Genomic DNA, 8714 nt, shown 5'->3' on the forward strand with positions numbered 1-8714 from the left:
AAATAATATGCATCGGATTAATTTCTTGGTGCAGCTTAGAATACAATGTGAAAAAAACATCAAAGAAGGATAATATAAGACTTTTTTTTTATTCATACAGCATTTGTATTAATATCTCTGAACTATCAGTCATGTTCTTGTTGGCCTTAAACTTCTTCCAACTTTTCCAGCCATAGACTCTTCAAATCTGCATCTGGTTCATGGGAATGCCTTCTACATGCCTATGTACATACCTTCTGACCAGAACACCTTAGCACATATGCACCAACTTTAGACTGGAAGATCCACAAATATAATTTCTAAAAGGCCCATGTTCCTCATTAAGATCTTATATCTTAATGACTGGTTGACAGAGTCTGTTTGTACAAATGCTCGTCTTGTGGACTTTATGATCATCGAGATTAAAGACAGAACTAAGATGGAGATAATTAGCACTTGCGGTACAGTAAATCAGTATAGAGATGTGAACAGGCTTTTAAGATGATTTTAAATTTGAGTAATTTAAAGAGTAGAGTCAATGTATAATTAAACAGAAAGCTAATCTAATTTTTGGATTTAGACAGAAATATGTATTGCAGACCATTCTATGGTAAGAGGTATCTATTTATGTATTGAAAAAAAAAACACTGAATACATCTGTTATCCCAGACATAATCCTAGGTGGCAGGGAAGCGATAACAAAAAATTTCAACAGTGATTTTGGGAATATAGTATGAAGAAGACCAAATTAGTGCTAGAAATACCCAGAATCTGCAGAGTAATAGCCCTTGGACATTTGTGAAGAGTTGCAAATGAAAATATGTGTTCCTGGTTGATGGGAGGAGTCTATGATTTGTGGTATGAGTTGAGCATCTTTATTTATTTATTTACTTGTTTATTTATTTTTTATGCCTACAGTACCTGGTCTTCCTAGGTGGTCTCCCATCCAAGTGCTAACCAGGCCTGACCCTGCTTAGTTTCTGAGATCAGACAGAATCAGGCTTGTTCAGGGTAGCATGGCTATGAGTTGAGCATCTTAAGACATATAATGAGTCTATGGCCATGCCACTCTGAATGTGCCCGATAGGAGACTGTCTGGGAATATTGGGTGCTGTAGGCTTAAAAAAAAAAAGATATATAATGAGGGGCAGCACGTTGATGCAGTGATTTTTGACATAAGGGAAGAAAAGAGGAGCAGGTACGGTGAAAACAATTGAAATGGCTTGAGTTCAAGTAGGAATGATTGTGAATTCCACTGCAGGGCCCAGTGTAAAGCCTTTCTGATCCATCAAGTTTATGAGACTGTCTTGAGTTGGTAGAAGATAGATTAAATTCAGAAGTCAAATTTGTTTCACTGCAAATGAAAATATGGAGGACTGTTCTTATTCATTTAAAGGACAAAACCATTTAAAAAAAATTGTTCTCTGCCTATTATTTTTATTTCAAAATTGATTTATTTTTTGCTTTTATTTTTTTCTCCAGTTATATTGCTTGTATTTTGTCTTAAACTCATCATTATTGATGAGAATTTGGTCAGTTATGACAATGCACATTGCTAACTTTTATCACAGAAGATTACATTGACAGTGATTGGGAACAGAATGTTGGTAGGACTGATCACAGGCAACTTGAGACCTGGAGTGACTATAAAAATTTTCCTTTGTAACTGCATATCTTTCCACAGTTATACTCACTATTTGTTCTTTCTCCCATGTTGACTTAAAATTTTGTCTCAGAATGATCCACACTATGTAGTCCTAGATATTTAGGATGTTCTCCTGGATGTTGTTTTCCAGGTTACTCCTTCGAGCATTTCTTTTACCTCTTCTGCTTCAACCTACTGACTATACAAGGGTTGTGTGGGTGTCTTGTTATATCTATTTTCTACACATATCCATCTTTACAGAATTGTGTTTTGATAAGTGGTACTTCAGACCTGGTAGACTAGCTACATTCCAGAACTATACTGTTGGTGATTCAGCCTTGCCATTTAGTGTGAAGAATGTGACACCTCTCTCTCAAACACACTGCAGATTCAATAGCACTAAAGTTTGGATAACAAAATGCCAACTGCAGAGTATCATTTTGGCATGAGTACAGTGTGTGTGTGTGTGTGTGTGTGTGTGTGTGTACGCACGCACGAGAGAGAGAGAGAGAGAGAGAGAGAGAGAACAAACTGTAGAGGGCAGAGTCCATAGTGTCTTTTATAAGACAGAATAAAAATAATTAAAAAATATACTCAGCATATATTTGATGACTAATGACACAATTGCTCATAAAATTGCAGATCCATATTTCACTTTCAGGAATAGACACATGATTTCCTTTTAGCTATAGACAAAGGCTCTTTGAGGTAGGACAGTATTTTACCTTACGATCACACAACGTCACTCCGGAGTCATTGTTCTAAAGGAACTGAACCTTCTGCCACTTCAACAACCCTTAAGTGCTGACTGTTAACTCATTTTTCTTTTCCTTTGATGTGAGTGTGACAAGAAACAAATTCATAGAAGTAGAATTATCTGTGATGGTGGGCCATTGGATAGCTGACCTTGGAAAAATTAATACACTAAGTGAGTGGTAGTAGTCACTACCATCAGATCTGTGCCAGAGTTGCAATTAGGAATGTAGACATTTTTCTGTTGCTAATTTGTAATATTTCAGAAACAGAGGTTGTTTTAAAGATTGTTAGATTTGTTGATATTGTCAATGTGTTTATTAATTGTTTCTACTGAAATATATGGTTTTAGTACTTTTAAGAATGATTTAAAATTTTTAATTTACACAACCAAGAAATATGTGTATGCATATGTTATGTGTGTCCATCCATGCATGTGCTTGTGTATGTGTCTTTAATGGGTAACATGATTTCAATAAGGCTTATCCTTTCTAGGAAAACGTATGTGGCCACTCCAATATTTATTTCTGCTTGGTTTTGGAATATTTGGTGTAATTTTATCAAGAGAGTTTGTTTACCTTTCTAATGCTATTCTTACGAAAAAAAGTGAGTTTATACTTTTAACCCTTTATCTCCTCTACTTCACATTTTTGCCTGAACTCCTTTCGGCAACATTCTCTAAACTCCCCAATCCTGTGATGTATAAATATGATGCTTACATCTTTCTTCAGCCTCTATATACTTATTTTTGCTCTATATTTGGTTTAAATGCCACACTTTTCTTTCCTAACAGACCTCTTGCTTTTCTTCTTTAAATATTAGTGGAGCAGTACCATACTAAAATCACATGAATGAGTTAATGCATTTAATCCAAAGTGAATCTATTCAGTCAAATATTTATCTACTTGACCAATATTTATGCTTAATTGATGGGTTGACTAAATTTACTTGATTGATAATTTGGTCAATTTGTATTATAAATATATTTGTAACTTATATCATATATATATATCTTACATTTTAAATACATTTGTATTTGTTGGCTCCTTCATTCACACATTTGACCTGTCATCCGATCTACACTCACTAATACATCAAAAATACAAGCTAAGTATGGCATGACCTTGCTATTGAAGAACTTAAACTCTAATGGTGTGTTGGTTTGACTGATAAGCTCTTATTGGCTAATAATAGTAGTAATAATAGCTAATATTTCTTGACCATTATTTATGTGCCTGGCATTGTACTAAGTGTTTTTTATGCATTATCTCATTTGATATTTATGGCAAGCTCATAAGACATGAATTACTTGGCTTTATTTTAAGATCAGGGATCTGAGGTCCAGAGAAATTGAGTAATCCATGTTAAGTCACATAGTTAATGAGTAATAGAGCCAGAAATTGAATGTAGGCAGCCTAAATCCTGGAGGTTCACCCTTCTTCACTATATCCACATACTTTTTGAGGACAGGCCAGAGTGGCATGTGTGTAATTCTCTGCCACAGCACCTGACCATTTAGAGCTCTCTCATGCATGTTGACCCTGACAAAAGAGAAATAAATCCACAGGGTACTGAGTGCCAGGGATAGATAAGGCAGTTTGAGATTAAATATTTTCTAAATGACATTTTCTAATATGTAGATAATTAATAATATACTATTTTTCTTCTAATTTTACATACTATCCTTTTAATTTTTACTTAACTAATATTTCAGAGATTTAAAATTTGTTTTTACTATAATCTCAAATATTTAATCCCGATATATATAGAGATTAGACAGTAATAAACATTTAATTTCTGGAAATATCACATGATTTATAGAAATATTTCTTAACTATACCTGTAATATTAGAGATTCCATTCCCATAGTTTTTCTTTTTCTTTAGAATTTTATCTTTGAATCCTATAATGGTATTATAATATTTAAATGGCATCCAATATTTTTGTTTACTAACAATATGTATGTGAATATGTGAATATGTACATATAACATAAAGTATTATTAAAGTATACTAAGCCATATTTTAGATTTGCTTTTCTCTGGATGGTCTTAAATGAGAGTTTTTGTTTTAAACACAAGATTTGAGTCCCAATTGTTCGTAGAGATCTGAAGGAGAAATTTTGCCCTTGGTGATTGCCTGGTTTTTTTAAGTTAGTGCACATACGTACTCTAAGTTGCTGTTAAAATTAGAATACACATTCTCTGAAAAGTTGAGAATTTTCTGATTTTTTGTTATACAAGTAAGATAGGGCATCTGTGAATTAGACCTCTTAAATTTGCAATGTTCCAAAGTGATCTATGGTTATATATTTTTGCAGCTTAATCATAGAAAAAAGAAGCTAGGTTTAGTAAATGTTTTGTTTTTCAGTTTTCTAACATATAGCATTTTTCCTTCAGCCTTATGAGAGTTTTAATTGCACTATTAAATAGATTTTAATATCATTATTTATATTACAGAAAATTATTCCAACTATATTATATAATATTTGGAAAAAAATCTCTCTAGGTTTCTATTAAGATTTGAATCAAATTTATGCTATGCAATCAGTCAATAAATAGTTTAGTGAATATATAACTTTTTGTCCAGCAAATCAAAAAAATAGAAAAGAGTTTAAGAAATAGTGCTCAGATTCCTAGAGAACTGGGCATCAATGTAGGTGTGGAGATGACGTGTGTAAACCCAGAATGACTAGCAAGCGATTTTGTTTATGAAATCTTTGGGCTAATAACCCAATTTCCCAATGTCTCAGTTTTCTCAGCTATGTTATGAGGATGATAATTTTACATTATGCTGAGATGCCGTGAAAATTAAATGAAATAATATGTAAAAATATTTCTGGGTTAAGTAGTTGCATTTTTCCCCTTCTAGATAAAGTGGATTATTATCTTATGTGTTATCTTCTTAGCAGCCTTGATGCCTAATACAGTGTCAGGCAAAAGCCAGACACTACATGTACTTTCAGTGAATAAATGCATGATCCTGGATGATGTAGTGCAGACTATAATTGCTTTAGGAATGCAGAGAGAGAGAGAGAGAACAAAAAAGAAAGAAAGCAAAGAAAGAAAGGAAGGGAGGAAGGAAGGAAGGAAGGAAGGAAGGAAGGAAGGAAGGAAGGAAGGAAGGGAGAAAAATCAATAATCGCGAAAAATCCACGGGAAGATCTGTGCTCAAATTTAGATTCAAGCCAGCACTTGAGGGAAATGTAGTTTTTTTTATAGGAGAAGAGGAAAAGGAAGGGAATTCCAGCAGGAAAGTGTGTCACAAACAAAGATACATAAATGAGAGAGAAATCATAGTACAGAACATTCTAAGAAGTCATAAATTGCATCCACACACAACAAAACATTTACTAATAAAATAACAAATTTTAGAATTAGCTTTAATTTTAAAAAATGATATGTGCCAAGAGAAATTTCTAAAGATTAAACTTCAAGTTTCCTGCTGGCTTGTAACTATATAAAAAACTTAAAACATTTTAGAATAACATTCCTGTCTTTAAAAGAGAAATGAGAAAAGTTATCCAAACTAGCATTCTTTATTTTTCTATCTGAAATATTCTTTGCTATTTATAATGATTGTGTTTCAGAAGTGGAAGTGATTGGAAAATATTTTACATTTTCATTCCTTTACATCAGAATTACATCAGAATTACATCTTGTATACTTTAAGTTCTAAGTTAAATATCTATGCCAGCTGACCAAGTTCATAGTGGATGAAGTTAGCCTTTTAGATTCATGAACTGAAATAGAGGACCACAGCTCCTATTTTACCATATAGATTCCATTTTTTTTCTTCTACTTGTAAACCCACAATTATATAGTTAAAATCTAATTCATGTAGTAATTGTCAGCACAGTGATTTCTGGACAGGCAAGTAGGCACGACCATTTAAAATGTTTTGGGGACACATGAATTGATTAATGGTCAAAGTAAAATCAATAATGAGCTTGAAACAGAACTGAAGAGTACTCTTCTTAGACTCTGATTCAGAAGGCTTTTGATTTTTAGCTTTAGGTGACTTTATGGTCACTTGTTTTCTGAACCTCCTCTGTATGAGTCTCACGCAAACATTTTGCATGTCAAAAGTTGACTGACACTTTCTCTATATACATTTTAGTGTCAAGGATAAACCCCTCAAAGAACAGAAAGCCTTTCTCAAATAGTGTGTTTATTTACTGGTTCTGTTGTCTGCTTTGAGAGTATTAGATCATCAAAAAGCTATTAAAAACCTAACTTTAGTCATGGGAATAAATAAAACACAACTGTGATCTATTATTTCATGTCTCAAGCAATATTATGTTGATACTGACAGTTGAATAAATAATTAAATTGAGAACTAAGTGCCAAACCTGTAGTGATCTATTAACATGATGATTGCTGATGGACATTAATTAGGCTTACATGCATATAAAATTTTATTCAAAGTGTGAAATCATTATTATCAAAAATCTAGTGTTTCTTGCATAAATTTTCTTTTAATTCTTTGTAGAATCCATGATATTGGATTTTCCAGTCCAGAGATACTCAGGAATGTTTTATATTTTAGAAATACTGAGACTGAGATGTAGAAAGGTCATGTTAACTTGTTCTATCATAATACCATATCGTTTATGCATGTCATAGTTTTCAAAGCATTTCAAAGCATAGTTTTCAAAGAAAGATCACTGGATGAGAAATTAAGAATGGAGAAATTTGACTAGGTCATATCTCAAGTTTTTCTTATTGTGAAATAACTTTAAAAAATCACTTCTAATGTAACTCTGTACAACAGGCAAGGCAGCTATATTCTCTTAATTTGAATACAAGAAAACTGACATTTAGAGTTTGTTACATAATTAGGAAATGCTGGAGCCAAACCTAGAACACTAGAAATTGACTCTGAGTGTTTTGCTTTTATAGAGGACCTCTCATAAGATTTGTATAGTTAAATTTGATTTGGCTAATCTGCTAAATTATCCCCATGAAGATTTTAATACTTACACCTGAAATTTCATTAATAGTTTTCAATAAAATAACTAAAAAGTCATATGTTTACTCACATGATTTGTTAGATGCCTCTATAATTAACAAGGGTGACTATATAAGGAGAAGATTTTGGACTTTGTCTTGGAAAACCAATCATGTTGAGGTAGTGATAACTAAAACAATATGAATAGGTAATGATAGCTAAACTTGAAAACTTACCCTTTGGACCTGAGGCAATGTTAATCTCTTTTACTTTATCCCACCAAAGAAGATGAGAGTAAACACATATATTAGTGTTCATAAGCATTTAGCTGCATCTGGGTGTGTTGACATTTTGTTTCCTTTTGAATATATGCTTAACACTTGATACCTCTGAAAGAAGAGGGAGATCTTGATTTTTGTTTATCTTCCCCAAAGTTTCTTTTTTTTTCATCCTGTCCTTAATTTTAAAAAAATGTTCTTTTTAGCCTTCTAACTTCTCACAACCCTTTTATCAGTAATCAACATTATAATGTAAGGTTTATGAGGGCAGGAACTTCTGTCTCTTTTGATTGCTGATGCATTCTCAGTGCCTAAACAGTGTCTGGCACATAGTAGATGCTCAATAAATATTTGTTAAACAAATATGTGGAAAATATCTCCAAATCTATTCTTATTACAAAAAGATAACAAGAAAAAAGAAACTTCTAGTGTCTTTTACAACCTAGGATACTGCACAAACATTTGTGAGTGGAAATAATTTAATTTGAGAGACACTGGTTTTTACTGAGAAGTTTTTCTTCTCTAAAAAGGTGAATGCACAATATGTGAAGCTGGACTTTTCATTGTTGTTGTTTCAACATGACACTTGGAAATTAGAGTATTTAAAATAAAAAAGAAATAGCATTTACTTTAGATAAACACAATATTCTTCCCTGGAAAGTTTGTCTCTTCATTATTTTTCTCATTATTACATTGTTTGCAGATAAGACAAATGTAGAAATTACATTTTTTCTACTTTCTCCAACATCTCAGCTTTACTGATTATTCTTTCTCTCTCTTCCCTCACTGCAACTCCCACTTGGGCTTCCTTTTTTCTGATTGTATGCTTTCCCCTCCATACAATCAAAATGAATTTGACGTGAATGATGAAAAATATAACTAAGGGGGTTAGGGAGGGTCAGGTACCTGGGGACCTGAACCCAGGTCACCATCTTTACACTGCAGTCTGTGTTTCTGGATTTACACAGGTGAAATGTCGACCTAGAAGTACAGTGTATGGAACAAACTACTACAGCTTTAAGCTGCTGAGGTTTATCAAAAAAAAAAAAAAAAAAAAGAAAAGAAAAGAAAAGAAAGAAAAGAAAAAAAGAAAAAAAAGAAAAAAGAAAA

General features: G+C 32.6%; 1 pseudogene; it reads right to left on the minus strand.

The window, feature by feature from the left end:
- Positions 1-888: 888 nt before the first annotated feature.
- Positions 889-1007, minus strand: LOC111739440 (annotated as a pseudogene).
- Positions 1008-8714: the final 7707 nt, after the last annotated feature.

This window comes from Pteropus vampyrus, unplaced genomic scaffold (genome assembly GCF_000151845.1).
Source record: "Pteropus vampyrus isolate Shadow unplaced genomic scaffold, Pvam_2.0 Scaffold2, whole genome shotgun sequence".
NCBI lineage: Eukaryota > Metazoa > Chordata > Mammalia > Chiroptera > Pteropodidae > Pteropus > Pteropus vampyrus.